The following is a 23156-nucleotide window of genomic DNA, read 5'->3' as shown; positions in this document are numbered from 1 at the left end:
ACTCCAACATCACCAGTGCCACCACCTCCTTCTCACACCAACAAAGGGGGCACCAACCTCTCGCAGCACCAGCATCTGCCTCAGCACAGCAATCTTCATTCTGCACACATGGGGCTGCAGCATGGACAAGGGGGGGGACAAGCAGGCACCCAGCCCCTTCCAATATTCATATAAACAAATATGTATTTCTGCTCCAGCCTTGGCCCTGGCCCTGGCTACTGCTCCAGCCTTGGCAGCTGATGTCCGTTCTCAGCTCCAGTCATGTGCTCTTCCAGCACCAGTTTCTGTGCTGGCTCCAGACCCAACAGTGGTTGGATCACCATTTACTGTCTCCGCTCAGGGCACTGTTTCAGCCCTAGCTACTCCTCCAGCTCCCAGACGCTGACTCAATCTTTAGCTGCTGTTCTAATGGCCAATAACATATTGGTTTCGTCAGTTAAGTTTGGTATAAGTGAAGCTACAAAGGTGTTGGGGTCCAACTGGCAACTTGAGGGACAATTTAGTCAGGCCCCTGAGAGAGTTTCATCTGTGTGCCGCCTCGTGGGCCCCATGTGCCCCTGTTCTCCATAGTGGTGGTGCACAATGTGAGGCCACGGTCAGTTTCCTTCCCAAGGCAGGTGGGTAGTTGCTTTTGAATTGATTAATCGTAGCATGTGCTTGGTGGATTTTCAACTAGGGATGTAAATACTTAACCAATTAACTGGTTCCACTTAACCATAAGGGCTGGAACTGCTCTCCGCCCACCCAGCAGGGAGCAGCTCCAGCCCCACAGGGTCTTTCAGAGCAGCCTTCCCACCTCCCCCTCCTGCCTGCCACAGGCAGGGACTGTTCCAGCTGGCTCCCCTGAGCAGCCCTTGTCCATGGCGGGCCCAGCCTGCCCCCTGCTGCAGGTTGCCCACTGGCTTCCCAGGAGCAGGGCCAGCATTGATTTTCTGGCTCCGCTCCCGAGGAAACTTTATACTTTAACTATGAGTTTTAGCAGTTACATGCTTATATTTTTAAATGAATTTTTATGTCCCTAATTTTAACCACAGTGCATTAATGGGCGGTGCAGCAGTAATCCAAGAGCAAGGATGTGAATACCTGCAGTGGCTGTAATTAAACAAAATTGGTGCAGAGAATAGAGCATTTCACACTAAGGGTAGGTCTACCCAGCAACATTATTTTGAAATAACGAATGTTATTTTCAAATAACTTAGTCTGCATCTACACAGCAGGCAGTTATTTAGAAATAATGTCAAAATACTGTCAAGCTGGAGGACTTCTTACTCTGACTCCTATAACCCTCATTGTACAAGGAGTAAGGGAAGTCGGAGAAAGAGTGCTTTATTTTGAAATAAGTGCTGTGTAGACAGCACCAAAATTCGAAATAAACTATTTCAATATAAGCTACACAATTGACGTAGCTCAATTTGCGTAACTTATTTCAAGTTAAGCCCTGCTGCGTAGACGCACCCTGAGACTACTTATTCATTGAAAGTGATGGAAATCCACAATCCCTTGTGTGCTTGCAAATGACAGGCCTGGCTGCCATTTCACACTTGTCACTACAAATATTGATGTCAACATTGGGAGTCTAGTGTAAGAAAAACCATGTCCTTAGGTTTCTTGCTACACAGGGAGCTAGTCTTTTATTTTATTGCTTCTTAACCCCATTAGCGCCTTAATGGCTAAATCCTTTTTAATTCTAAAAAAGGATCTGATTTTAGAATCTGTATGGTGGACCACAGAGATGCCTCGAATTTAGCATCTGGCCCACAGCAATGAAAGGGTTGGATAACCCTATAGTGGCTGTGATATTTGCAATATAAAAATAAATGGCACTGAAATCATTACTGCATCAAGAATGCATTAAGATTAGTCTATAGAAACAAAAGAATGCTTTTATTTTAACCCCCCTTTCCCCCACCACACACACAAATTTAGCTTCTTTTTGTCCAACAGAAAACCCAATGTCTTCTAAATAATATGAAGAGATTCTGTTGCCATTCATATAGTCAATGATTTTGAGGGGACAGATGGAGTGATGAGGCTGATATTTTAGGACTAGGATGGTTACTGCCAGAGACCCAGGAAAAATGGAGTGTGATTAAAAGAAATGGAAACCTACCATTTTTATTTAAATGGTTCCATAAAAGTCACAATGAGTTGGCAAGAAACTTGGGTTTTATTGACCTTAATTTCTAGAATAGAAACATTCTTATTAACTTCAAACACTATTCAACATTATTAACAGTTACAGGTCTGCCAGAATACAATGGCAAGAATTTTGCAAGCTAATGACATAATGTTGCTTAGCAGGTGTTGGATACATCACTGGTATATTAGACAAAATAGTTAACTGTGTTAAACTTTACAAAATTTAAGTAGTTACACATACTAGTTATCCTAATAATAGTATTTTTTTAGTTGTCAGGTTATCTTAAATTTCTTTTCAATTTCTGAATCATTAGTTTGACTTCTAGATCCATATTGTTTTGTTCATTTGTTGATTTCCTAAAAGCATATGTTATAGGTCATAATCAGCTAATGAAAATGATCTTGTTCGCTCAAGGTCCTGATTGCCACAAAAAACCCACAGGCACAACCATAAATTATGGATGTCTGGTGTCTGTATGCCGTCAAAAACTTGGCTAGGCTACATAACACCATTTTTTAAGGAAGTATGTTGAATGAAGCAAGTAAGAGGTCAGTAGAAGAATTAAAGTGGGTTATTTAACAAAAGTCAACTCAGAGTTCCTGCCATTTTGTCAGTCTTCTCTTTTTCACTCCAGGTTCTTTCTCTAATCCCCTTCTAGTGTTCTTAAGCACGTATTGTGTCTATGCGTTCCTTCTGTATTGAGTTCGTATCACAGTATGGCTGCAAGAGTTAAGAAGTCATTTATATACATAGGAACAATGTAGCTGTCATACTATTTCAGACCATTTAATCCATTATCCTAATCCCAGCAAGTACCTGATGCTTCAGAGAAAGGGGATCCACCTTTCTCCTCCTCAATTTATGGGAAATATCTCCATCACTCTCTCCTACAAGTGTAATTCAAGATTTTAATTCAAGAGGCTCAGTTCATGAAACGTTAAAGTGTTCTGAGATTCTCTGATTGGATATGTTTTATATCTCACCGTATCTATATCTGAAGCAAGTCCCATTGATGTCAGCAGAACCAGATTTAAGAGTGCCTTAATATAAGTAAAAAAATTGATTTAGTATGTGAACAAAGTGCTGGGATAGCATGGGCTATTGAGAGGATGAGCCGGATTAGCACATTCTCCACGCACTCTGGACACAGCCCTCTGGGCAACCCTGTCCCCTTTTTGGGATATTTTCATTTCTTACTGTCTCCCAACAAATAAGGCAACCGAGTTAAAGCCCTTAAAGTCACTTAAGCTTTTGCTCCCAGCTGACTTTCTGTTCTAGAATCCTGCATAAGAGTAGATTCATCAGAGGTACAACCCCCATTCGGGAATCCAAGTCAATTTCCACATTTAAAGGCTATTGAAAGCAAAAAATATTATTAGCAAATTTTAACATAGGATTATAGGAAAACATTGTTTTATAGTAGTCTTTAAAGGAGAAAGTAAGCCTCTGTCTCAGGAGTCCACAGCACATTCACTGTGAGAAACCCCTTTAATAGCAAAACAGGTGAACACCTGATACTCTAAGATGCATGTCAACAAAGCGGAAGTGTTGCTGAGTTTAACCAACCAACCATTCACAGCTCTACTTGAAGGCTTCCACTCTTGACCAATCTCAATTGAGAGAATCAATTGTTGTTGCCATGTCCTGTCATGTTCCAGAATGCACAGACCCTACTTTTCAAAGCAACCACAGTGACATCATAGACAGTCCCTTTGCTATCTCATCTCTCAGGAGCAGAGAGGTGACCTCTCCCAGACTTCTGCCTTGTTCCTTCCCAGTGACATCTTAATTACAGATGAGGCCTTTCCACTTCTTTAATCACCACTGCTTTTTTCTCTTCTTATTTTGTCTTGCAGAGTTCAATGCTTATCATTTCTCTCAGCTCAAGGACTTCTAGTTTTACTAGTTGCCAATATGTTAGGTGCTAACATTTGCAGAAATCTCTGAGCTGTGGGAACTGTGTCTGCTGCCACTTTGCACAATCCGGTGTCATGGATCTTCCTCTTGCACAGTGCCACCCTCTGGCTCCACAAAGCCCTGCTGAAGGCATGCAGTTACATTTAGAATGCTGATAACTCAAAAAAAAAAAAAGAGCAAAAGAGCAAAAGTCCTGTTAGCCTCAGTTGGCAGCCACTCTGTAGTTAAAAGGACTCAGAGGGTTCCAGAAAGAATGTATGTCTCTGTGCGCTTTCCAAGATTTGTTTTGAAAAGGTGCCAGGGAGAATTCTGCAAAGCGAAGGGGAAGTAGCAAGCATGAGGGTGACATCCTAAGACCTGGCCAGCTACCAATGGGCTTATGCAGTGCCAGAGCAGTAACACTAACATTTTTATTTTTTTGTTAAATCACATTTTCCTTGTTCTTGATAGATGCTTGCTCATTAAAGAGACGCTAAAGAAATACCTTGTCACTGAGACGGAAGCAACTGTTCTGATTTATGCAACGGGCTGACATTCCAACATAAAGTAAATGAAAAAGCCACATGACATTTGCCATCTTAAAATCGTCCTTTAAGCAGGCTATCCAAACAGATGTTACTACACCCCAATTAACCCGATAAGAACAGGGGCTGCAGTTATGATTCAAAAACACGAAACCCTCCCTCTTGTCCTAAAAAGGAAAACAATAATGAGGGTAGGATTGTACATTTGTCATCATCCTGGTGTCTATTAATGAGCAACCCAAGGGCATGGAGAGAGACCTTTCCATTCTATTAACGACCATTGGGTATTTAATTAATATTAATTAATACTAAGTAGTATGGAACAGTTTAGGGAGATCTGCTTAGAACAGATTAGAGGTTTCTTGTAGTAAGTGTCCCCCCAACACACTTTACAGTATTTTTCACTCATACGATATTTCAATTTAATGTCTGCCAAAAATACCTCTGAACAAAATTTAATTCATTCATGAAGGAAAGGCTGGGAAGAGATGGTGATCCAAAGGGTAGAGGTTCAATGTTCACAATCCCCTCGGTCCATCTTTAAACTTTGGCAGCTAAAGCTTTTGAGTTATAATCTGAATTTTTCTATTCCAGCAGAGGTGAAGTAATAGTTTGTTGCCTAAATTATATATGGCATCCTTCTCAGTCTCAGTTGTTAACAGATTTAACATCTTGATCGCCACTGTTTTACAGAGCTGTGTTTTACTAAGTGCGGTCCAACACAGGGATTTATGCTACTTCCATTTTGTTTCCGGGATCCAGGCAGATGTTCTGTACCAATGAACCAAATAGAATGGTCAGTTCTAAATTTGGTGCAGTTATTGATGACTGAAATAAGGGGCATGACAGGAAGGAGAATGGAACAATGAGCAAACAGAACATTCAAATGTAAAAGATGTAGCCTCCAGCAACTCTAATAGAGATAGAAAACCAACGGGGCCCAACAAGGGAAGGAAGATGATAAAAATAAGTTATAAACAGAAGGGCAGGGGGAGAGAGAGATATATTAAAAGTCCTTCAGACTATGGTAAATTCCTGTCTAGAGATGTGCAGATATCTTTAGAAAGACACAATCAAGAAAAGCCAGCAGATCAGAGGAATGACAAGACCTACTTGAGAAGCCAAGCATTCAGACATACTAATGAAGTTACGCATTTCCTTGGTAAGACGTCACTTGCTGTGTATCCTGTTCCATCTTGGTCAATTAACTGTCAGAAAAACAAATGCCTCTTTGTACTTGAAAAATGAGAGAAAGGCAACAGGGCAAAAACATGTCTGTTCTGAGGACAAACGTTAAATCATCTAGTGCGGAAAAATTAGAGGATTATGAAGCTGTTTTACTGAAGCATGTTCCCAGTCAATGTTAAAACTTCCTGGTTTAACACTCACTGGGAGAGGATTACTTGCCTTAGCTCCCACATACATTAAACCCCATCAAAGTCCTTATAATCTCAAGACTTAAATTATTGCTTTCCTTCCAAGAATGGCTTAATTAGGAGAGCAGAGTGTTTCTAGGTAGAAAATAGATCCTAATATTAACATAAGGATCTATTTTCAAACAAGTAGAGGAAAATAAACTCAAGGGGATATAAATGGATATTCTATAAAGATATCAGCCTGCATTTTCTTATGCATAGCATCACACTGAGGGTTTGTCCACTCCAGAAAGGCTTTGCTGGCATAGCTATACCAGAGCCCCCTAGCATAAACACAGCCATCAGCACAAGTTCTTTTGGCAGTACAGGAGGCCCCCAACTTGCAACGTGATTGGTTCCAGGGGAAGCGTCACAAGTTGTGGGCATCATAATTTGAACCCGCATTTACAGTTGGCATCGTGTGCCGTTGTAAATGCGGGCCAAAGATGGAAGTCGGGGGTTTCCAGCTCCTTCCACACTTACAAAAATTGTTGTAAGTGTGGGTGGTCAGAACTCGGGTGGTCGCATCTCAGGGGCCTCCTGTATAGTTAATTCATGTCCTGAACAACATAATCTATGCTGATAAAAGGACTCTTTTACCAGTATAGCTGCATTTACACTTGGGCTTTTGCCAGCACAGCTATGCTGATCAGGGGTGTGATTTCTTTTTTCCGTTCTCTTAACTACCTTAGCTATGTCGGCAAAATTTTGAATATAAACCAGGCCTGAGTGCCACACGATGGAAGGGTGCTGTTGCAACAATCATGGGCAAGACATAGCCAAAGTCATAGCTCCCCTTAGCTGGAAACTATGAACTGCAGCCAATGGGAGCTGCAAGGCTCCATGGCTACGGGCGCATTTTTAATATAAACAAAGTGGCACAGGCCCGCCAGTGGCTTACCTGGGTGGGTCTGTGACACACTTTGAGAAACGCTGGCCTATGGTGAGACCATTCTAGCAAGAGGACCCTCTATAAGAACATTTATGTGTGTAAGACATAAGATCATTCTGTGGCAAATTGGCTTAGGTGCATAAAGATGGTGATTAACATGAAAAATGGAGAATGGGCCATGATCAGTTTTTGTAGTGTGACATGTTCTTGTATGAATTCCTCTTCATGTCTTGGGAATGTAAAATGTATTATTGTTCCAAAACTAGAATGGTCCCTTTTAGCAGGGTTCTGTGGAGTGAAGAGCACATTACAGAAGTCGATCCCCCTCCTGCTTTCTACTCTTTAAGATACTGTATTATCAGAAGGCAGTTCTTTTTCTATCCATCTGCAATGCTACTCATTTTTTACTGCACTGCTCAAGGTGCTCTAGAGTCTTCAGCAACCTTGAAAATCCTATTTCCAAACTCAAAATGTGGTTTCTTCTCTGATCCTTCTTACATCCGCTCTTTAAAATGAAAGGATTCCATTCATAACTACCCTTTCTTTCCTCCTCTTTTGCCAGTTTTCAGTCCAATATGCCCATTGTCCTACAATTCCATGACTTCAGACCTTAGACATTTTAACCATCAGTGGAGAATTTTGTCAAGTACTTTCTGAAAAACCAAGGCTATAATATCCTTCCCTCCTTGCTTATCAACCATAGCAGTAATTTCCTCAAAGAATTCCAACAAATTAGTTAGGTAAGATCTGCTATTCCTGAATTGATGTTAGCTGTCTTTAATCAAGCTCTGCTTTTCCAAGTGTTCCCTATTTGATCCCTTAAAATAGTTACAGAGTTTTTCTGCATAAAGGAAGTCAAACTGACAAGTCTATTTTTTTTTCTTGTGTGTACAAAAAGCAATCTTCTTTCCTACACTGAGAGAATGCTGAAAAAGGAAACCTTGGTTTCCATACTCTCCTTCTTGTAGATCCCCAGTCTGAGATTTGTTTTTAAACACATTTTTTGAAGGAAAGTAAGAGAGGAATAAAGGAGGGGAGAAATCATTACAGAATACAGGAAAGGTGCTTCTCCAATTTGATTGGTTCCAAACTTTCCAAATATCCAAAGTCAGAGCTGACATTTAACATGTATATTTAAATATTTTAATCTTATATTCCCTTTTTCCTGCCACTGTCATGAAACTCCTATAGTAGGTATACATTAAAACATCATAATTTCCAGAATCAAAGGGTTAAGATGTGAATATCAGTCCCTTTATTATAAAACAATTGTGTTAAAGTTATATGATTTGCCTTTTATGCTCTACTAGAAGATTAACCTGGTGTTGCTTAGCTCCTTAATTAATTGTTTTAAATAAAATGAAAATGTGCATGCTTCCTTTAAATCATTGCTCTGGGGTTGGGGGCTGGAGATGAGGGCTTCATGATGCAGGCTGGCTCAGGGAGAGAGGATTACCCCAGTCCTCTCTCATTGTAGTGGCTTGGGGCCAGGTGGGAAGCACATTTCCATAGCTACTGCAGCTCCAGCAGGCACAGCTGGGGGAGAGTTGCCTGTCTCCCAGCTGGGGCAGGTCCCTCTGCACTCCCCAGCCAGAGTGAGGAATGCAGAAACTGTGCACTCTCCCCTCACTCCCTGATGAAGGGGAACAGCCAGCAATGTTCCTGTATGAATTGGGGGGCAGAGCAGGAGGGTCAGCTCCCCCACACCCTTCCTAAAGTGCACCTGGGGAGTGGAAGGCTCAGGTCTAGAGCAGTCCCAGAGGTGAGGCACCTCTAGCTAATCCCTTTTACCTACTGGCGATTTTATCTATTTTCTATATAGTTTTCTGAGAAGCAATCCCATTCCAGGCACATCCCAGTGTCCTGGCACAACCAAACCCTGACCTTGCTTTAAGTTATGATAAGAGGAAGCTGCATTCCAAATTAGGTGGTTCTAGCTCTTCCTGTTTAGGAGAAGTTCTTGAAGAAACAGAGAGACACATACAGACACGCAGACAGACAAACTCTCTCAAATACATTGTACGTTTAATACCACGAACGTGAACAAACCTTGGTATAATATTTCTAAATCAAATTCAGACCTGGTGTAGGCAGATGAGATGCCATTGATTTCAGTGGAGTTGCAGCCACTACTACTGGGTCTGATTTTGGCCCATTGATTTTATTCTGCTTTTGTGGATGTCACTAGTAGTTACTCTGAATAATAACATCTTTGTTTGCTTAGATGCAAGTCCTATTCCCACCAGCCTCCATGAGCAGAGCGAGCCCTACATATAGTGAGTCTGCTGTATAGGAGAAGTGGATGAAGGCAAGAGACTTTGTAGGGGGTTCCAGAAAGCGTAGTGAGAGGAGGATCAATGGACGTACCACTACACTCCTTTCTTCTGCTCCGAGGGAGCAGTCATGTGCCACACCCCTGAAACTCAGCCTGGGGATGAGAAGCAGAGGGAAATCTTGCCAAGTCATGTACTTCAGAACAGTATGGGAAACATAGAGAGATCAAAAGGACGAAGTCTGATAGAATCTGCAGGAAATTCTGCTCCTTGTAAATGATGAGGGCATTTCAAAGTCATGGCAATAAATAAATCACATATTTTATATACTTAAACAAATTTGGCGTATATGATTTGGTGTCTTCCTCTGCAACTTATGTGGTATTGAGTTAGAAATGCAAACAGACCAGCAGATAAATTAAAGGATACACCAGGTTAGGATCAACAACAAAAAATTCCTTTGTTATTCAAAAGCGTCAGAGGGGAAGCCGGGTTAGTCTGTAACAGTAAAAACTTAAAAAACAACAAATAGTCTAGTAGCACCTTAAAGACTAACAAAACATGTAGATGGTATCATGAGCTTTCGTGGGCATAGCCCACTTCTTCAGATGAGCAGCGTATATGTGGGTTTTGCCCACGAAAGCTCATGATACCATCTACATGTTTTTTTTGTTGTTGATCCTAACCTGGAGTACACTGGCATCCCTTTACTGTTAATTAGTGAGTAGTAGTGGGTTGTCCAAGTTTTTCCCTACCACGCACCCCCCCCTGCGGGGTATACATGTCCGCGTGTTATGCAATTTGATTTTTACTCATATTATCGATATCATGTTGTAGTAATAGGCCCAGCTGGTTAATTTATTTATGGACAAAATCTTTGAAATCATCCATCTTCTTCTCCCATTCGTCAGGAAGCCATTGCCCAACAGTTGTCCGTGCTCGAACTGAAAGATTGTTTTGTCTCATAAATTTGTAAACCCAGTTACCTGAGCCTCCGCAAAAATCATTGATTTTAATTTCCATAGCCATAAGTCAGGCCTTGAGCTTTATGGCTACCGTTGACACTGCACGTTGGCTATCTCTCTGTGCAAGAACCCACTTCGCCAGGTTTTCTTCTAGATTTGGCCACTTGGCTTTCTTTCCTTGGCGTGCTCTTTTGCGAGGATTTAATTTCTCAATCTCCCTTTCTTCTTTTGTCCATTCGCTAGCAGACTTTTAATTAATGGAAAATTTTCTGCCTGCTGCTCTATTGCCATTTTCTTTTGAATATTTAACAACAGCTAGTTTAAAATCAGCTGTATATGATTTGTGCTTAGGCATCTTTAAAAATATTTTCTTGGACTATATTTGTTATAAACTGAAAAAGTTTTAAAACTTTGTGGTTGAGGTAGGTCTTATATACTGGTACAGTAATAGGGTAGTGCTTATTGCTTTTTATAGTTCAGTGGCCTCAGCCATGGTTCATTACCGGTATACCAAGACCCAGTATTATCAGGCTGCATGATGTCATTATCTTCAATGTTTATAGCTGGCAAATGGTAACCACATTAAAGACCACCAGATTCTTTTATGAAGGTGGCAGAAGTCTCTTCGATACGATAGTTGACGACTTTGTTCTGTGATAATATGTTAATTGACCAGCAAAATTATACTGGTTTTACCTATTTCTGTACTATGTTTATACCTAATGAAAAGAAGCCAACACAGATTTTGGTCGTTTATTGTTCTTTATGTAAACCTGAGGGTTATGTACGTCCATGGGTATGCTAATATATTTTTTACATACAATAGAAAAACTGCAGGTAATACATGAATGCGTGTTATACTTGGCTGCATGCTAGATTTGCTAATTTATGGTATTCTTAAGGTAGGTGATTAAAATGTTCTAATGACACAGAATGCTCTTTTATAGTATTTAAAATCTAATCAGGAACTCAAAAGATCCTGTAGGGTGCACCTTTTAAAATACATTGATCAAACAGAGTTAGACACAAATGTTGATGTTTTGTGCTGTAGAGAACAATCCCTCACTCAGGAAACTATTTCTGTCCATTTCATCTTCCTGGGTCCCTCCTTCTCACTTTATAAACCTCTTTTGTTCCTATTCTCCTTTTCATTCTCTTCCCTCATTGTCATTTCACCTCTTCTCTCCTCAAAATGCCTTAGCTGGTGTGAAGCATTCTACTGACTCCGGCTATGTCTATACTACAGAGGTTTTTTTTTGGAAAAATGGCCATTTAAAAAAAAAAAACTTCACTTACGTCCACACTGCAATCACATTATTTAAAAAAAAAATTGAAAGAACAGTGGGGTTTTTCCTACACTGGTAAACCTCTTTCTATGAGGAAGAAGGCTTTTTCTGAAAGAGCCCTTTTGGAAAAAGACGTGTGTGGATGGGGAAGAGGGAGTTCTTTTGAAAGAAGAGGAAAGAGGAAAAAGCACAGGTGCTCTGGTGGCCACTCCGTCCATAGTAATCACAGCTTAAATGTGAGAGCGTCCATTCAGTGTGGATGCTATCTTTTGAAAAAGCAGATTGCTTTTTCAATGCACTTTGGCAGTGCGGACACGCTCTTTCAGAAGAAGGTTTTTCAGAAGATCTCTTCTGGAAAAGCTTCTTCTGAAAAAAACCTGCAGTCTAGACATAGCCTCTGTGAGAAAATTTATGCTTACCAAGTATGTGGCCTGAGTATGTATGTGATTGATGGATGGATGCAGGTAGAATGGATATTTGGGGCCTGATTTTAAGAGGTGGTGAACACGTATTGTTCCCGTTGACTTGCAGTTGTGGGTCATGAGCAATTGAGAAAATAAGGCCATTTGCTATTTCATGGTTCAGATTTGCACACTTTTTTCCTCAACTTTTTCCTGAATTTCCCACTGAAAATTCAAGAACAAGCCAGACAAAGTCAGACCCTGAATGTGCTATTTTTAATCTGAAGCTGAAAGGCTCAGTCACTGAGAGAAATGCATCTTCAATAGGCTTGTGAGAGACTGAAGGGAGGATGGCCTGGCATCACAGGAATCAAACGAAGCCTTTTGGCCCAGCTAGCCCTGCCCCACTTTACCTGTAGCCAATGCCAGGTCTGGAGGGAGGATAAAAGGAAGGAGCCTGGCTCAGTTAGGGGCTGACTAGTGAAAAGACAGGAGTTAGTTCTGCTGTCTGCAGGACCTGAGCTAGATCCCGTCTCCTTAGCCAGCTACTAGAGCATGTAAGCCTCCAACCCCACTGTCTGAGGCAAAGTGCAGGGAACGTATGAGGAACCCTCACTAAGGAGGGGGAAACTGGGACTCTTGGGGCCATGCCCTAAACGTAAGAATAATTTTTTTCATCATTTTTCCTTATCTTATCCCCTAGTTTATTCGGCAGTCAACATTGTTTTGAAATTATGCCTCAAAATATTCATGAACATTTCCATGAAGGATTTTCTATATTTTTTGAGCATCTCACCCTTCAGTGCAAGTTAAGAGTTCTACCCACAATAGCTTTCTTCGTAAAAAAGGAAGCCTATGGGCCAGCTTACCATACAGATCAAGGCAGCATGTACAGCCACTAAGAGCTTTATGCTCTGAGTAGTTTAAAAGTACTATTCCTTTGTGTTATATGTTTGACAGATGATCTTTATTACATAAAGCTGCAACGTTTCTGGCAGTACAGCCTTTGGAGGTTGAACCCCCACATACACTTCCTGCCCTCATTTATTCTAATGACATGCTACAGCAGGTATTCCCAAGACTTGCCTGAGCTAGGCTTTAATTGTTCTTACCATACTGAATGTCCTTTTCAATTTTGTGTTGGAAAGTAGCACTTAATGCAAATGTGAGCTCACAAAAAGCTTCCCAGAGAAAGGCAGCTAACACAGAAATACAAGGAGATGGGTTAGCTAACAAGCCTCTAGAATGTACTGAGCCAGCTGGTCTAAGATTGTAGTTCTGATCAGTTTCCTCCTGCTCCTAAGCCTCCATCTAATGAGGCACTGTAAGGAGCACACACTTCCTGTTGGAAGAAGTATGGTTGTGGAAGTGATGATCCAAAGCACCAGGGAAGATACTGACACCAGTGTTCCCCCTATCCTGGGTCCCCTCCTCTATGCTTTATAAAAATTGGCTTATGAATATAAATATACATAACTCAAAGATGCTTTATGTGAAGTACATCATGTGACATGTCATTTTTAAAAGTTATAATCCGCTGTATCTGTATATTCTATGTGTGTGCATGATCTTTCTTGTAAGATCTTTTTCGGCGATCAAGTCAATGACCTGTGAATGGTTTTGTTTTTTCTGTAAACCCAAACTGTGTTTGGTCCTCAAAGACATGTGATCATGACACCTACTGCTAGAACCCATTTTGAATCTGGTAGTTTTCCACTCCCAGTGAGAAAAATTTGAACTGAGCACAAAGAATTCTCATCTTGGGCAAAAGAGATATAAAGGAGGAAAAAACAAACAAGTGGAGTGGCCAGATGACAGGAGATCCCAACTTACCACCCAAGAGGCCTGCTGGAAGAATCTAAGACTGAACAGGAAGAAAGACTGGGCCCAAGTTAGAGGCTGTCTACTCATCAGAGAGGGTATGTCTACACAACAAAGTTAGTTCGAACTAACAGACGTTAGCTCGAACTAACTTTAATAGGCGCTACACTAGCGCTCCGCTAGTTCGAATTTAATTCGAACTAGCAGAGCACTTAGTTCGAACTAGGAAAACCTCATTTTACGAGGATTAAGCCTAGTTCGAAATAGCTAGTTCGAATTAAGGGGTGTGCAGCCCCTTAATTCAAACTAGTGGGAGGCTAGCCCTCCCCAGGTTTCCCTGGTGGCCACTCTGGCCAACACCACGGAAACTCGTCTGCCCCCCTCCCGGCCCCGGATCCCTTAAAGGGGCACAGGCTGGCTACGGTGCCCGTGCCAGGTGCAAGCCTGCCAGCACCCAGCCAGCAGACCCTGCACCTGGCACGGATCGAGCCACCCACCCGATGCCCCCCAGCCCTCCCCCTCTTCCCGGGACCAGGCTGGCGGCTCCCGGGAGCTTGCCCGGGACCGCAAGAGGCGGGCACCTGCCTGGGCTAGTGCGGACATCGTGGACCTCGTCCACGACCTCCGCACTAGGCACAGGAAAGTGGCCGTCTAGGGCAGGAAAGCTACCAGCCTGGCCACCCAGGAGCAGGTGTGCATGAAAATCAAGGTGGACGGTGAGACCCCCGACCCTGAGCCCTGAGCTTACAATGGCCGTCCTGGGTCAGACCAAAGGTCCATCTAGCCCAGTAGCATGTCTGCCGACAGCGGCCAACCCTAGGGACCCTGGAGGGGATGGACCGAAGACAGTGACCAAGCCATTTGTCTCGTGCCATCCCTCTCCAGCCTTCCACAAATCTTGGGCAGGGACACCACTCCTACCCCCTGGCTAATAGCACTCCATGGACCCAACCTCCATGACTTGATCTCACTTCCCTTTCAACTCTGTTCTAGTTGTAGCCTTCACAGCCTCCTGCAGCAAGGAGTTCCACAGGTTGACTCTGCTTTGTGAAGAAGAACTTTCTGTTACCAGTTTGAAGCCTGCCACCCATTCCTTTCCTTTGGTGTCCTCTAGTCCTTCTTTATGGGAACTAATGAAGAACTTTTCTGGATGCACCCTCTCCACCCAACTCCTGCTTTTAGAGACCTCTATCCTGTCCCCCTCCGTCTCCTCTTTTCTAAGCTGAAAAGTCCCAGTCTCTTTAGCCTCTCTTCATATGGGACCTGTTCCCAACCTCTGATCGTTTTAGTTGCCCTCCCCTTTCCCACCCTCTCTCTTCCCCTCTCCCACCTCCTTTTCCCAGTCTCCCCTAGTTTTGTTCAATAAAGACAGATTCCATTTTTGAACACAATTGTCCTTTATTTTGTACATCAAGAAGAGGGGTTAGGGAAGGGTAAGTGGAAGGAGGTGAGGGAGGAATGGGGTACGAGCCCCCGATGGGGAGGACTGGGCTGGCTCTGCGGGCTTCTGGGGGTAGAAGCTCTCCTGCAGCCCCCAATTGCCCCCTTTCCCCAGATGGCAGCCTGCGGCAAGTGCAGCCGGTCTGATGGCCGAGTGCTGTGATGTGCCCAGTGTGGGCACTCAGGGCACTCCAAGCCAGGACTGCTTTGCAAGCGGGACACCCCTGAGAACTGTCTGTCCGGGGTGGGGGTCGGGACCCTTTAAGCACAGCCCTCGGCTAGCCTGAGACAGCATCTCCACGCTCTAAGTCCTCCTGTGATGCCCTGCCGGCACTGCTTCCGGCCATCCTTAAGCCTGGTTCAGGGTCCACTTAATGTGGACATGCTAGTTCAAATTAGCAAAATGCTAATTCGAACTAGTTTTTTAGTCTGGATCCGTTAGTTCGAATGAGCTTAGTTCGAATTAACTAATTTGAACTAAGTTAGTTCGAATTAACGTTGTAGTGTAGACATACCCAGAGAGAATTAAAACAACTGATAGGGTAAGAATTTGTATGTAACAAGTTTTTTTAGTGTATGAAGATTAGCTGTCATGTTTTGTTTAGTTTGGCTTAGTAACTCTGGGTACGTCTACACTACAGCACTAATTCGAACTAACTTAGTTCGAATTACTTAATTCGAACTAAGCTAATTCGAACTAACGCGTCTAGAAATAAAAACTAGTTCGAATTAGCATTTTGCTAATTCGAACTAGCATGTCCACATTAAGTGGACCCTGAACCGGGCTTAAGGATGGCCGGAAGCAGTGCCGGCAGGGCATCACAGGAGGACTTAGAGCGTGGAGATGCTGTCTCAGGCTAGCCGAGGGCTGCGCTTAAAGGGACCCGACCCCCACCCCGGACAGACAGTTCTCAGGGGTGCCCCGCTTGCAAACCAGTCCTGGCTTGGAGTGCCCGGAGTACCCACACTGGGCACATCACAGCACTCGGCCATCAGACCGGCTGCACTTGCCGCAGGCTGCCATCTGGGGAGAGGGGGCAATTGGGGGGCTGCAGGAGAGCTTCCACCCCCAGAACCCCGCAGAGCCAACCCAGTCCTCCCCATCGGGGGCTCGTACCCCATTCCTCCCTCACCTCCTTCCACTTACCCTTCCCTAGCCCCTTTTCTTGATGTACAAAATAAAGGACAATTGTGTTCAAAAATGGAATCTGTCTTTATTGAACAAAACTGGGGGAGACTGGGAAAAGGAGGTGGGAGAGGGGAAGAGAGAGGCTGGGAGAGGGGAGGGCAACTAAAACGATCAGAGGTTGGGAACAGGTCCCATATGAAGAGAGGCTAAAGAGACTGGGACTTTTCAGCTTAGAAAAGAGGAGATGGACGGGGACAGGATAGCGGTCTCTAAAAGCAGGAGTTGGCTGGAGAGGGTGCATCCAGAAAAGTTCTTCATTAGTTCCCATAAAGAAGGACTAGAGGACACCAAAGGAAAGGAATGGGTGGCAGGCTTCAAACTGGTAACAGAAAGTTCTTCTTCACAAAGCAGAGTCAACCTGTGGAACTCCTTGCTGCAGGAGGCTGTGAAGGCTAGATCTAGAACAGAGTTTAAAGGGAAGTGAGATCAAGTCATGGAGGTTGGGTCCATGGAGTGCTATTAGCCAGGGGGTAGGAGTGGTGTCCCTGCCCAAGGTTTGTGGAAGGCTGGAGAGGGATGGCACGAGACAAATGGCTTGGTCACTGTCTTCGGTCCATCCCCTCCAGGGTCCCTAGGGTAGGCCGCTGTCGGCAGACAGGCTACTGGGCTAGATGGACCTTTGGTCTGACCCAGTACGGCCATTGTAAGCTCAGGGCTCAGGGTTGGGGGTCTCAGTGGATCCCCTTGATTTTCATGCACACCTGCTCCTGGGTGGCCAGGCTGGCAGCTCTCCTGCCCTAGACGGCTACTTTCCTGTGCCTAGTGTGGAGATCGTGGACAAGGTCCACGATGTCCGCACTAGCCCAGGCGGGTGCCTGCCTCTTGCGGTCCCGGGCAAGATCCCGGGAGCCGCCAGCCTGGTCCTGGGAAGAGGGGGAGGGCTGGAGGCATCGGGTGGGTGGCTCGATCCGTGCCAGGTGCAGGGTCTGCTGGCTGGGTGCTGGCAGGCTTGCACCTGGCATGGGCACTGCAGCCAGCCCCTGCCCCTTTAAGGGGTCCGGGGCCGGGAGGGGGGCAGACGAGTTTCCCTGGTGTTGGCCAGAGTGGCCACCAGGGAAACCTGGGGAGGGCTAGCCTCCCACTAGTTTGAATTAAGGGGCTACACACCCCTTAATTCGAACTAGCTAGTTCAAACTAGGCTTAATCCTCGTAAAATGAGGTTTTCCTAGTTCGAACTAAGCACTCCGCTAGTTCGAATTAAATTCGAACTAGCGGAGCGCTAGTGTAGCGCCTATGAAAGTTAGTTCGAACTAACATCCGTTAGTTCGAATTAACTCTGTAGTGTAGACATACCCTCAGATCTGTTGGTTTTCATTTGCAATCATTTAAACACTGCTTTTTATACTTAATAAAAACACTCCTGTTTATTATCAAGATTGGTGTAAATAATTGTTATGGGGGGGAGGGGCAACCACTGTGCATCTCTCTCTTTCATTGATAAAGGAGGCTGACCTTATTAGCTTTCTTTGTGTTAAACTATTATAAACAGTAAAACTGATTTAGATCCTTTTTGGGGTTGTGTTCTTGCAGCCTTATTGCTGAGCCTACTCAGAGCTGAGTGAGTTCAGTATCTGTGTTGCTCTGGTGGGGGGCTGTTACCTGAACTCTGTGACTTTGCTTGGGAAGCTTCTGGCCCAGCGGGGCATGGTGGTGGGGCACCCTAGAGGGCAAGTGATGTGACCAGCATACCAAGTGACAACTCCAAGAAGACCCATGTGATTCAATGTCACACTCCCTCTATCAAGCAGAAGCAGATCTTGGGGACTCTGCCGGTTGGCTTCCCCATGAAGGAGAAACCTGTGCTGCAGAGTGTAGATAATACTCGTAGGTGCACCTTGGCTTATTTACACACATCCTTCAGTAATCTCAGCCAGACACCAGAGTCTGGTTCCCAAGGAGAAAATTTTCCTGCGGCTACCACAGCTGCCTCTCCAGGGACCACTGCCTCTACATGGAACCTTTCATAACAAAACAACTACTACCATCACAGCATGGCTTCTCACCACTCAACATCTGCTTTTTCACAGCTATGTCTACATTGCAGCCAGGGCTGTGAAAAGCCATAGCTGCACTAGTGTTGCACTACTTAGCTTGCTAGAAATAGAAGTGAGGACACCATGATGCAGACTTCAGTGCAGTTGTATAAGCCTGTTCCCCCCATCCCTTTCCTTCCATATGAACACTTTTGTGCTACTAATGCCAGCTAATGCTAAAGCGCTACTTTGTAGTGAGGTAGAGCACAGGTAGCACCGATTCATGTATGTGAGGTACAAATTACACCCACGGCAGCAATATAGACACATATTCTTCCAAGTCCTTTTTCTTCAGGTATATGTAATGGTACCACCTGGTGATGCCTGTCATCACAATATTTTAAGAGGATTTATTACATAAGAAAGAAGAGAGGGGAACCTGTTCTAGTTCCAGGAAGGCTAGATGTCCACCATCCACCTTCCTACCATTTGAAGGCTAAGAGAATGTTTACACTACAGCTAGATACCTGTGGCTGCCTGGTGCCATCTGATTTGGGCTCACAGAATTTGGGCTGCAATTTCATTGCTTTGTGGACTTCCAAGCTGAGGCTACAGCCCAAGCTCTGGGACCCTCCCACCTCTCAGGGTCCTGGAGCCCAGGTTCCATCCTGAACTCAGAGGTCTAGAAAGCAATGAACAGCCTGAGTCCTGTGAGCCTGAGTCCACAGCCTGAGTCTTGTGAGCCCAAGTTGGCTGGCATGGACCAGCTATGGGTGTCTAGTCACTGCATAGACCAGGGGTTCTCAAACTTTGTGATACTGCGACCCCCCTTTAAGTTGCTCGCAACCTCCTGGGGGAGTCAGGACCCATAGTTTGAGAAACACGGGCATAGACAAATCTTAAGGGTACATCTACACTGAAGCTGGAGATGTAATTTGCAAACTGGATCTGATCAAGCTAGTATGCTAAAAATCAAAATGTAGCAATGGCGGAACAACAACTGGATTGGATAGCCATCCAAATGTGTAACGAAGGTTTCAGAATGTATTAAGTTGTGGACAGCTACACTGCACCTGGTGTTCACTACAAATTGCGTAGCTTATTCCAATGCTATTTTGAAATAACTTATTTAGAAATGTGGCACTATCAACAAAGCACTTATTTTTAAATAAATGACTGTTCTGAAATGTCCTTTATTCTTCGTGGAATGAAGTTTACAGGAATGTCAGAATAATGAGCCCATTATATTTCAAAATAACGGGTGCGCTCAGAAGACATGGAATAGCTATTTCAGGATACCTCTGGTACCCCGAAACAGTGCTGCAGTGTGGACATAGCCCTATCATCCATGTCATAACTGGCACTACTGTGGCTAATAATTATTTTTAGCTTCAGAGGGTAGCCGTGTTAGTCTGTACAGGATAAACTTAAAAAACAACAAATGGTCTGGTAGCACTTTATAGACTAACAAAACATGTAGATGGTATCATGAGCTTTCGTGGGCACAGCCCACTTCTTCAGATAACTGGAGTTTTGGAGTTTAGTACACTAGCTCCATCAGTACTAATAGGGCTAGCAGGGTTGCAGACTTTCTGAATGAAGAAAACTGATCATCCTTGATCCTCACCCTTCCTGAGACTCCTTATTCTACCTCTTCTTTGAGACCCCACCTCCAATCATTTCATCCCCCTCCTTCCGTTGCTTGTTCTCTCTCACCCTCGCCCATTCGCTCATTTTCACCATGATGATCAGGCGATTGGGGTGTACGAAGAGGTGAGCACTCTGGCTGGGAGTGTGGGCTCTGGGCTAGGGCCAAAAATGAGTTTGGAGTATGGGAGGGGGCTCTGAGCTGGGATGGAGGCACAGGGTGTGGGAAGGGGTACAGGCTGTGGATTGGGGATGTAGGTTCTGGGATGGAGCCAGAAATGAAGGATTCGGGATGTATGGAGGCTTTAACTAGGGGGGCAAAGGGTTTAGGTGTAAGGGGGCTGGGCTCTAGCTGGGGGTATGAGCTTTGGGGTGGGGCAGAGGGGATTGGGGTGCAGGTGGGGGTGTTGGCTCTGGGAGCTTGGATACAGGAATGGGCTCGGGATGTGTGAGGAGTGTAAACCCCAGGTGGCAAATACTTCAAACAGCTCCCAGAAGTGGTCAGCATTTCCCTCTGGCTCCTAGGTGAAGGTGCACCCAGGCAGTTCTGCATGCTGCCCCATCTGCAGGTGCTGTCCCCACTGCTCCTGTTGGCCATAGCTCCCAGTCAATGGGAGCTACAGACAGAGTGCTTAGGGTGTGGATAGTGAGCAGAGGCCCTGTGGCCAAACCTCCACCTACGAGCCAGAAGGAAATGCAGGCTGCTTCTGGGATGCAGAGCCAGGGCAGGTAGGAAGCCTGCCTTAGCTCTGCTGCATTTTTGACTGAACTTTTTGTGGCCTGGTCAGCAGTGCTGACAGAACCTGCCAAGATCCCTTTTCAACCGGGCATTCCAGCAGTAAACTGGACACCTGGTCATCCTGAGGGATAGGTCTACCTGCGCTAGAGATTGCACTCCCAACTCTAATTTAGACATACTCTGAATTTATTGCATACTGCACTGGGGTGAAATTTGCTCCTGTGAAGGCCAACACAGGATCTATTTACTATTTTAATCCCACTTAAGTCCTAGAAGTATGGACTAAGTAGGATGTCAGATATGCATAGGCCTCGAACTGGCCCTCTGCCCAGAGGGAATTTCATCACTTTGGAATGACTTCCAGAAGTGGGGAGGTGATATCTCTGCCATGAGTGTGTGGATGCAAATGTCTGAGGTTAGCTTTTATACAGATGTTGCTAAGGCAGGGAGACCTATGCTCTTGCTCAAGTCTCTCACACCCCAACAGGAATCCCGTGTTTGAAAATATGGACTAATACCTGAGCCTGGCTAATAACAAATTCCCTTGATTATTGAAACATGAACCGATGACAATCTAGTCACACTGGCACTTCAAAGAGGACGGGTTTTATTTGGATCAGATAGTTTGAAAGTGAATTGTGAGTGGTCCCAGACACATACAGTAACTGGAAAAACCTTTATTTGTATTGTTTTGTTACTTCAGAGAAGTTAGATACATTTTATTCTGGAGAACCAGCAGCTTCTCATCATTGTGGTTCTGGGAATGCAAAATACAGAGTAGGAATCTGCAGTAGAGCTACTTTCCTTTGACATTTAGGTCCTGAGACAGCTCAAACAATTCAAATTACTTCCATTATTAAAACTCAGTCCAACTTATAGACTGCTTCCGGATTTTCTCCAGAAACAGTAAAAGAGACAGGAATGTTAATGTTTGATGGGCCATTAGAAGGCACTTATTACCTCTATAATTTTATTATTGTGGTATATAAAGACCTACAACAGCTTATTCAGTGTTACATGCTAGACATTCTTGAGTATATGTCTGACTGCTCTGAGTTTCAGCACTCAGAACATACTCTATCACTATAAATCCCCAGATATAATTTTCTGCATTTAAGGTCTACATTCATTCTTCATCAAATAGTGCTTTTTAATGAGTTTAAAATGATCCGGAGCGTCTTCTCTGTTGGAGGTTCCTTTTTAAAATAAATATTTCTCCTCCTTCAAATCTCTCCCAAAGCTCATTTCTTTGGGTTAGCTTTCCATTTCTGACATTTGACTCCAACTCTTGTTAGGCCACAAGGTCCAGGTTCTCTCCCATGTCTAGCGTCTATGGGGCTCAGACTGTGGGAATGGTGAGCAGGTTGGGTGGGAGTCAAGGAGTGAATGATGTCTATTTGATTCTCTGCCCAGCCTCTGACTTGGAGACTGGTTAGATCAGTATGGGAACTGCTCTATCTTGTACCCTTAGCAATGGTCCCTGCAGGATTATCTGGCCTTCTGGGACTGCCAGAATGAACCACCATCTGCTGCCAGTAGTATACCCACATACAGGATTGTATATACTCTCTGCCTCCTTTGCACAGTCTCAGTGAAAACTGTTATATGAATGTTAATAAATTACATTATTCCTCTTTGGAGCTAAGTTCTCTCCGAGATGCCTGGCCACACACCTGCCTATTAAGCTTCATGCAGGGGCTCAGGGCTTCAGTGGGGAGAGATGCCTCTTCCCAAGCCCTACACATGCTGTGGTGGGGAGAGGCATCTCTTGCCTGCTGGCCCAAAACGGAGCTGCCATGGCCGAGGGAGAGGTCCCTCACCTTGATGGCCTCAGTATGGAGCTGCCACAGCCAGAGAAGAGATGCCTCTGCCTGCTGACCCCAGCATGGAGCTACCCTGGTCAGGGGAGAGACACCTCTGCCTTCTGGCCAAGCACAGAGCTGCCACGGCTGGGGCACCTTGGTTCATCAGCCCCAGTGTGGAGCTTCCCTGGATTTGCTGGGGCAAAGGTACCTCTCCTGTGGTTCAACCTAGCCTACCCCAGACCTGCTAGGGCCATGGAGTGCTGGCTTTCCCCAGCCAGGCCCTGCAGGAGCCATGGAGAGGTGCTTCTCACCTGGCCATGAGCTGCTGCAGTAAGAGAACTGGGGGTCGTCCTCTCTCCCCAGGGTGGCCTGCATCTCCTCCAAACAAGGGATGTAAGCAACTAGTCATCTACCTGATAAGCATATGCTTATGGGGTAGTCAAGAAGTATCTTAAATATTCGCTCCCCCCCACTCTTGTTGCCTCTATCAGAGACAGGCAGCAAGGGATGGGGGAGAACAGGAGCCAGTTCTGGGGAGAGCTAGCTTAAAAGCCGGTTCTCCCCCACCCCCACCATTTCTGTGGGGGGGGGGGGCAGAGGAGGGAGAGGTGTCCCTATGCTGTGCCTGCAGCTCTTGTACATTTCAAAGGAAGAGGCGCAGCAGTTGGGACCCTACGCGAGTGGGGACTGCTTCATCCCTGCTCACATGCTTCCCTGCTGCGTCTCTTC

At 44.7% G+C, this 23156-nt stretch overlaps 2 long non-coding RNA genes across 5 annotated transcripts in view; both read right to left on the bottom strand.

The window, feature by feature from the left end:
* LOC142829753 (uncharacterized) overlaps positions 1-23156 on the bottom strand; it is a 126014-nt gene that overhangs the window by 41286 nt on the left and 61572 nt on the right. The gene's annotated exons all lie outside the window — the stretch shown is intronic.
* On the bottom strand, positions 2149-4125 carry LOC112546956 (uncharacterized). The gene is made up of 4 exons (XR_003090690.2): positions 3711-4125; positions 3124-3180; positions 2957-3027; positions 2149-2860 (listed from the first exon to the last, which is right to left on the bottom strand). It is a non-coding gene; the product is annotated as an uncharacterized LOC112546956 (long non-coding RNA).

Source organism: Pelodiscus sinensis, chromosome 1, assembly GCF_049634645.1.
Source record: "Pelodiscus sinensis isolate JC-2024 chromosome 1, ASM4963464v1, whole genome shotgun sequence".
Lineage (NCBI taxonomy): Eukaryota > Metazoa > Chordata > Testudines > Trionychidae > Pelodiscus > Pelodiscus sinensis.
The sequence above is the reverse complement of the archived record's forward strand: the minus strand, read 5'-3'. Positions and strand labels throughout refer to the sequence as shown.